Source organism: Onychomys torridus, chromosome 14, assembly GCF_903995425.1.
Source record: "Onychomys torridus chromosome 14, mOncTor1.1, whole genome shotgun sequence".
NCBI classification, from domain to species: Eukaryota; Metazoa; Chordata; class Mammalia; order Rodentia; family Cricetidae; genus Onychomys; species Onychomys torridus.
Window position 1 is genome coordinate 25,050,557 of NC_050456.1, and position 8,539 is coordinate 25,059,095.

Here is an 8,539-nt window from a genome sequence, read left to right on the forward strand (position 1 = left end):
GCTGTACCTTTAGGGTTGTGTCAGGCTGATAGTTGTTGTGGTTCATAAGCAGCATAGCTGGGTAGGACTGTTGGTTGCTTCCCTTCTTTAGAAGCATGCATGGTACCTTCTGGGGAGAGAATTTCAGTCAGTTTAATCTCAGGGTCCCCTTGCCTATGTCTGAAGCACATGGTTTCTTCCACTTCTGGGAGGCAACTAAGGGCAATAGCAGTAGCCTATAATGCGTTGGGAGTCTCTTGGACAATCCAGACCAACAACTTAAAAGAAGGCTTCTCATGTCTAGTGTCAAGGTTTTCTTAAATGATCTTTGACTTTCTTGGTGTGAACATTTTCAGCACAGATGAGAAAATTTCTTTTAAATAATGTATGTTTATATATAGTATATATAGGTTTTTTTAAGGTTAATGGTTAACAGTACAACTTCTTATGGTTTTTTTTCAGACACCCTTATGCTTATGTTACCCTCCTCCCTCTTTCTTCTATGTTTGCCTCCTTAGCCCTCTCCTACAGAGCCCTCTTTCCCCATTTACCCGATCAGATTACTGTACCTTGCTGTTCCTGTTTCTACTGGTCCTCAACCCTCCACACCAGCAGTGGTCCCTTTTCTACTTCCCTGTTTCTGTAGTTACTACAGAATATGTACTCACATTTGAAGATCTGGAGCTAGGAGCATCCGATGAGAGAGAACATCAGATGTTTATCCTACTGAGTCTGGGTTACTTCGTTCCATACATTTACCCAAAAAGTTTAGGGTTTTCTTTTTCTTCGCAGCTTAATTGTATTCCATACTGTGTGTGCTCCACATTTTCGTTATCCATTCATCAGCTGAAGGACATTTCAGTTGTTCCTGTTTCCTAGCTATTGAGAATAAAACAACAGTGAACATGGCTGAGCAAGAATCTGTGGAATGTGATGTTGCATCCTTTGGGCAGATGCCAAGGAGTGGTGTAGCTGGGGCATAAGGTAGATTTATTTTTTATCTCTTTGAGAATTCTCCATACTGATTTCCATATAGTGGCTATACTAGTTTGCAATCTCAACAATGAATGAGGGATCCCTATCCCACACCCGCCTTACATTATTGGTTTCATTTGTTTTGTTGATCTTTGCTATTCTGACTGGGGTTTGTTTGTTTTGTTTTTTCCTTTTCTTTTCCGTAATTGCTAGGGAACAGGCACATTCTTGTACAACCTAGTGAAGACAAAACTGAACATGTTTAAGAGACATTACATTCGTCAGCATTGAAAAACTAAATATTTTAAGGATGCACATTCTTGGGCTGGTGAGATGATTCAGTAGGTGAGAGAATTTGTTCTGCAAGCCTGAAGAGCTGAGTTCAAATCCTCAGCACCCATGTGAAGGCCAGACATGGCTGTGGTACCTGTAACCTGAGAATTGCAGGACAGAGATAGGCAGATTTAAGAGCACTCTGGCTAGCCAGTCTACACAGAATGGCTAGCTTCCAGTTCCATGAAAAACTCTTATCTCCAGGTAATGGGTAGTGGGTGACAGATGAAGATGCCTATCATCCTGCTCTATCCTTCTTGTATTTGTACATGGGCACAAATACTTGCACACTCATATGCATATACACATGTACACCACAGACAGACAGACAGACACACACACACAAATTCTCCTGAATTTCTCTATAGAATGAGTGCAGTCCTGGATAGCATTGGAGTAACAACAGATATGGCAAAATGAAGTCACAGATGTGCCAGTGGAGGAAATCTTGTTCTTCAGTGCTGGGATGCACTCAGCTGCTGAGAGTCACACCTTCTAGGGGAACCTACACTCAGAGATGGAGGAGTGAAAGCTCAGGGCTGCTTTGGTCCCAATCCTGACTGTGTTCTAAGTCAGGATCTGGGAGAGGACTTATTGAGAAGTACAAGAGTCTTGGATTGTTTGTTTTTGAGGCAGGGTTTCTCTGTGTAGCCCTGGCTGTCCTAGAACTTGCTCTGTAGATGAGGCTGGCCTTGAACTTACAGAGATCCACCTGCCTCTGCCTCCTGAGTGCTGGGATTAAAGCCATGCTCCACCATTGACTGGCTTAAATTCCCCTTTTGACTTGAACCTTATAGAGAAAGTGCAAGGGTTTGTGGAGCTTATATAATTAATAATAATCTATAGTAATAATTGGGGCCTTTACTCATTAGTTGGAATTTGAGAAGAGAATGAGCGTTCTCTATATTTGGCATTGGAAATGAAGCATGAGCCTTATGGAGGCAGTTCGGTTTGAGTACCAGCCAAGGTCTCTTGAAGGTGCTTTCAAACAAACAAATAAAATACGCTGTCATTTATCTGTTTGTCTATCTATCTATCTATCTATCTATCTATCTATCATTTACCTATCTATCCATCATCTTTTTTTGAGGCAGTCTTACTGTGTAGCTTTAGCTGATCTAGCATTTACTATGTAGACCAAATTGGCCCTGAACTCAGAGATCCTCCCATCTCTGCCTTCCAAGTGCTGGGATTAAAGGAGTCCACTATCATGCCCAGCCTCTATCAATCATCTTTTTCTGAGAGGAGAATCAGTGGCGAAGGAGATGAAAAGCACCGCTTCTTGCCCCTAATTTCCAATTACAAACATGAAATGAAGTTTACAGTCTTTTATAAAGGCTCAAAGTGATCAGATCACAAACTAGAAGGAATAAAACTAAGATTTGAAGACTTTTATTATTTTTAAATTATGTATATATGTATCTCTCTCCCTTCCTCTATCCCTCCCTCCCCTCTCTCTCTGTGTGTGTGTGTGTGTGTGTGTGTGAGAGAGAGAGAGAGATAGAGAGAGAGAGAGAGAGAGAGAGAGAGAGAGAGAGAGAGAGAGAGAGAGAGAATGAATGAGTGCAGGTGCCCGCAGCATCCAGGTTTCATGCCCTGGCAATGGATTTTACAGGAGGTGCTAGGAACCCGAATCATGTTTCTGCAAGGCAATTGAGCTATCTATCTCTTGAGTTCCAAAGCGAGATTTACAAGATGGGGACATGGCCAGGAAAGCAAGCAAGCTGAAACTTTGAGCCACTGAAGAGGCTGTTGTGAAAAGTGCAAACTTCTAACCATAGGGCCATCCAAGAGAATCTGATTGTGAAATGATACAAAAACCATGCTGCTCTCCCTCTGCTGAGAAGCTACCCCCTTTCTCTTGCCTACATCATCCCACAAATCAAATCACTCTTGCTTGCGACTGGACTGGGGAGATGGATGCCTTCACATGGGGGCACTTTGGGTGTTCTCTGCAGCAGCTCTCAATATTTCAAGGGAATGATGCTCTGATTCCAGAGATTGCAAACTTTTCTTTGAAGAAACAGATGAGAGGGAAAGAATCACTTTCAAAAGGACTGCTAGTGAATAAACGCTGTGTTCTTGGCATCACTGATTGATTCTAATGCTAAATCAATGGCCAAGAAAAGTTCCTGTGCTCGTGAGACATTAAATCCAATGGAGGAGAAACAGGCAACATACATATCAAGATATAGAATGATTTCAGATAATAGCAGTTGCTAGGACCACAGGGGGCTTTGGGCGCCAACATGAAGAGCTTGAATTTTATTTGAATCACCATGGGAAGCCATTGGAAGAGTTGAAGCATGACAGTGATAGGATATGGTTTATGCATTCCATGCATTCTTGACCCTGTCACTTAAAACTTGGTTAATAATTTCGAGCTTAGTAGTGCATTCAGAGAGGCTCCAATTACTAGCTCTAAATCAAATTGACCAGAAGTGCTGTCATCCTTAGTAAAAAGTTGAAGTCAACATAGCAGGAACCAATCTAATTTTAAAAATGAACAAAAGATTTTAACAGACACTTCATAAAAAGATATATGAATGGGCAATAAGTGTATAAAAAGATGCTCAACATTATTAGTCAAGACAATGCAAATTAAATCACAATGAAGTGCTACCATACACACTAGAGTAGCTAACACTGAAGATAACTGTGTGAGTATGGACTCTCACATACTGCTGATGGGAAAGTACTGGCTTTGTAGTTCCCTATAAAGGGACAATTATTTTGTGACTCAGTAGTCTCCCCCTAAGCATTTATCTGGGAGAGATGAAGGTATGTACCCACACAAAACCTTCTCCACCATTTATAGCAATGTTACTGATGATAGTCCAAATCTGGAAGCAGCTCAGATACGTGACAGGTGAGTGGATAAACACATTCTCACATACTTGGTCACTGAAGTTCTCAGTAAGACAGAAGAGTCAGCTACTGCTGCAAACAATATGGAGGAATTTTTTCTTAACATGAAGATTTTTTTCTTAACAAGAAAAAGTATAAACACAAAGAGTGCACATGTGCATCTACTTCTATAGAAATCACGGAAATGCAACAATTAACACTAACAAAACGTGACAGTGATTGCTTGAGACTTGTCATGGGACTGTGACATGCTTGAGAAAACTCTCTGGGATGAAGGGAATGTTCTGTATCTTGACTGCGATGATGCAGGAATCTGTCTAAAGTCATCAAAATGCACACTTATTAATGTTTGTGTTTTATTGTGCATGTGTTGAAAAGCAAAGAAGGAAATATATTTGGTATATTTTCACTAGGGAGTCCTTAATTCTCAGAGAATCCTGTCAGCAGTCTCTGTCAGGCTTTGGCTTGGAGAACAGCTGCAGACCTGGGCTTAGTTAACACAAGACACATGCTCTTATATTTCTCCTTCCCTTTTCTACTCCTTGCTCATTCCCTAGGGTCTCTTTCATCTTCCACCACAAACTTTGAACATTAAGCCATGGAATGTCCTGCCTCAGGCGAATAGTAGCATCATTAGGCTTTATTAGGTTGAGTCTGAGTGGATCCGTTGTTATAACCAGCATTTCTTTAGAACATTGGCTGTTTGACCTTCTTAACACTCCTTATAGGATCACTGTGTGTGGTCATTTTGAAAGCTTTCCAGGACTAGTCTATTCTGTTTTGTTTTTCTCTGGCCATGCTACAAATGTATGGGATACAATGTGAAGTTTCAATGCATGTACACCTTGTGTAATGATCATTTCAGGGTACATGGCATTTACCTACTTCCTCAAACACTGCTTCTCTAATTCACTCTTATTTTTGGTTTAGTTTCTGTGTTTTCCTGGGGCTATCTAGTATAATATAATTCTCTCCATTTATCATCCCTTTCTTGCATTGATAAAAATACTTACATATATACATGAAAGTCAGATACATGTGTCATAGAGAACTCACAACAGCATAGATGCCAACAGATACATGTGGTACTGCAGAAAAACGAATTGGAGTCTTTTCTCTATCAGCACCCTAACTGGGGGTTGCCTAAAATTGGGTCTACCACTTAAATAAGTGGCTGAGTTAAATATTTTGACTTGAATTTTATCACTTGTCACAATGATCCCACTGGCAATAGAGTGGTGGGTTGCCAAGAAGGCAATTAATTATCTTTCTGTCTCCCTGTGTATTAAATTTTGTTCCCTCTCCCTAAAGAGAGGTGATGCTATGGCTTACAACTACTATACTCTTGCAGAGCTCTCCATACCAATTATGAGGGTTCTGTGTTATGACATTCTTTGATAAGATGTTATGACACTCTTTGATAGAAAGCCGTTGTCCTATTGAAGCGGAAACTTCATCAGAAGCACTGAGAATCAAGGGTGTGCTCTTGACACCCTGGATGGGAGGGGCCTCTCTGCTCTCTGGTCCAATGAAGGGCATCCCACATAGGACTTTCTACATGACCCAGCTTGTTTCCTGCCTTTATATTATGTCCCCCACCTTTATTTAGTACTCAATGGGAAGGAGGCTTATAACACAGCATTTCTTAACTTACTACTGAACTTTTAGGTGTTTAAGACTCTGCAAGACTTTGCTTTGCAGAAGGCAAAATTAACTTTAGTGCATCAGTGAGCAAAGAGATGATGGTGATACTTCTTACATGATCTGTTTGTTTTGCCCTTGATATGATGCCTTGCTATGATGGCCTTAAACTCTTGGGCTGAAATGATCTTCCTGCCTTAGCCTCTAGACTGCTGGAGCTACAGGGTTGTGTCACTGTCCTGGCTGGTTGCCTCTTAATTGAAATTATGGTTTTCATTGTAGAAAGGTGAAAATGATTGGTTTAAGTGAAGTCATGACACTTATTGGAATCATAAATTTTAAACTATTGACTTCCAATAATAACTTTCCTATAGGGAGACTTATTTGTGGTCTTATACCAAATTGCCCTATCTGGGAAGTAGGAAGTTCTATTTCAGATCTGAAGCCAAATTGATAATTATGTATTACCTGAACTTTCTAGATATGATTGTATTTCAAATATCAGGGCTGAGAGTTGCATAGATTACTAATTTAATCAGTTTCACTCTTATTTTTTTTTCTGACTTTTTCTCTTTAGCTTTGAGTAGATCAACTCATGTAGCAAACAACAGACAACACAACACTAAATTGGAGATTGAAAAGAGGGCTTTTCTTCTCCTGGGCCACTTGATCAAGAAATTGAGGTTGAGCACATGGGATGGCTTTTTTAGTAGGTGTTTGGTGGTGATATGTGCAGTTAATTCAGCTACCTAAAGCCCTGGACATCTGGACAGTGCCTGACTCTGATGTTTGTTTTTATCATCTTAGTTGGTACCTTTGACTCTGAACAGAATCTATCTAGACCTATTCTGATGAGTTATGTTGTCCTAGGTGACAGTTTTCAAGAGTGGATGACCATTTTTATGGTAATAGTAGTGTCCAAGTGCCGTTTTTCATCTTGGAAACATTCTCTAGTTTTCAAACGGAGAGGAGCTGCCTTCCTTATTTACGATCTTTCCTGGTCCTTATCTCCTGGCTGGGACTGCTCTTTGTGTTCCTTTTCCCAGTGCCTGAAGTCATTACTTTATGACTGTTGTTTGTGGGTTTTGTTTTTATTTCATTTGGGCTTGAGGCTGGACATGTAAAACTGTATCTGAGAAGGATAAGGCAGTGGAGCAGAGCTTTTGGAGAGAACTGCTTGCTGAATCAGGAGGCCTGGGTGTTAGTCCAAGCTGCTAATTACCAGCTTGTGTGATCCTGGGCAGATCACATAATTGTTACTTAGCTTCCTCACCTTGTCACTGGGGTTACTGCTATCAGCTTCATTTGGACATTATGGGAAATAAAGAGCTCCAGACACAGGTCAGATGCCAAATGAATTCCCGATAAATCCACATGGAAAACAAAAATGTTCCGTAGGTCTAAGTTTTCATAGTTTACCAAATAGGTTCAGATGTTAAAGTTGTGCTTGGATTTCTCAGAAACAGCAAATTGCATACTTGAGGATAATTGGGACAAAGATATTGGCAATACATTCTGTAGTATGAGTTTAAGAATATCCCTAGATGACTTCATGGTACTTACAAACTGTGTTAGTTATTTTTGTCATTAGTGACAGGAAACCTTAGGAAGAGGAAGGATTTACTTTGGCTTGCAACTTCAGGGGATTTGGTTGTACATGGCAGACAGGGCATGGCAGACGACAGGGCATGGCAGACAGGGCATGGCAGAGTGGGCAAGGGGAGGACGCACATACTCAGCTAACTTTTCTTCTCTCCCTGGTGTCCTACCTGGGTTCCCAACCTATGGGATGCTGCCATCCACATTTGGTATGGGTCTTGCCTTCTCAGGAATCTTCTCTTGACACCTGACCACAGACGCATTTGGAGGTGTCCCTCATTAATCTTGTAGACAGTTCTTAAACTTGACAATAAAAATTAACCATCATGAATCTTCCCCTTGTTAACCTGACAGTAATACACATCCATTTAAACCATATTGGTCTACACTAGATCCTCAAGAGGCTCGTGCCCACCTCATTACGCAAAATGAAGTTAGTCTGTCTCTTGGAGTCTATAGTATTAACACCAACAACATTGTTCAAAAGTCCAAGTTCTAAGTCTCTTCTGAGGGTCAAGGTGAACTCTTAGCTAAGATCCCCAGCAAAAATTGCAAGCAACTTACATCCTTCCAATATATAATTATACACAGTAGTTATTATCATTGCAAACATGGAAGAATGGAGCAGAGGAACGAGGATGGGGTCTAAGTGACACTGATACCTACTAGGACAAACATTAAAATTTCAAGCTCCATGTCTGGCAGCCAGGGCATGTTGCAGTGTGAATTGTACTCTAGTGGGCTTGGGCAGTCCTGCACTATGGCTTTTCACCCACTCTCTACTTGACTGGCTCCACTTGTTTCCTGAACCTCTCTTTTGTGGACATTCCATGTTGCTGTTATCTTCAACATCCTAAGCTCTCCATTTTGGTTTCAGCTTCACCTTCACAGCTGCACACACCATCCAGGGGCTGTTGCAGGGACTACAACCCTGCTAGGCATGGCCAACCTCGCAGACTACTTTGGAGTTGGGTTGTATGCTGTATGCCTGTGAAACCATCACCACACGGATGCACTGATGTCTGTTGCCAGCCAGGGAAGTAGGTAGGCTTCTATGAACCATAGCTGTAGTGGGTTCTGAGTGTCTGGGCAGATGGAACTGGAACATCACTTCTACGGGCACCATTTCTGTTGTGTTTCCAGT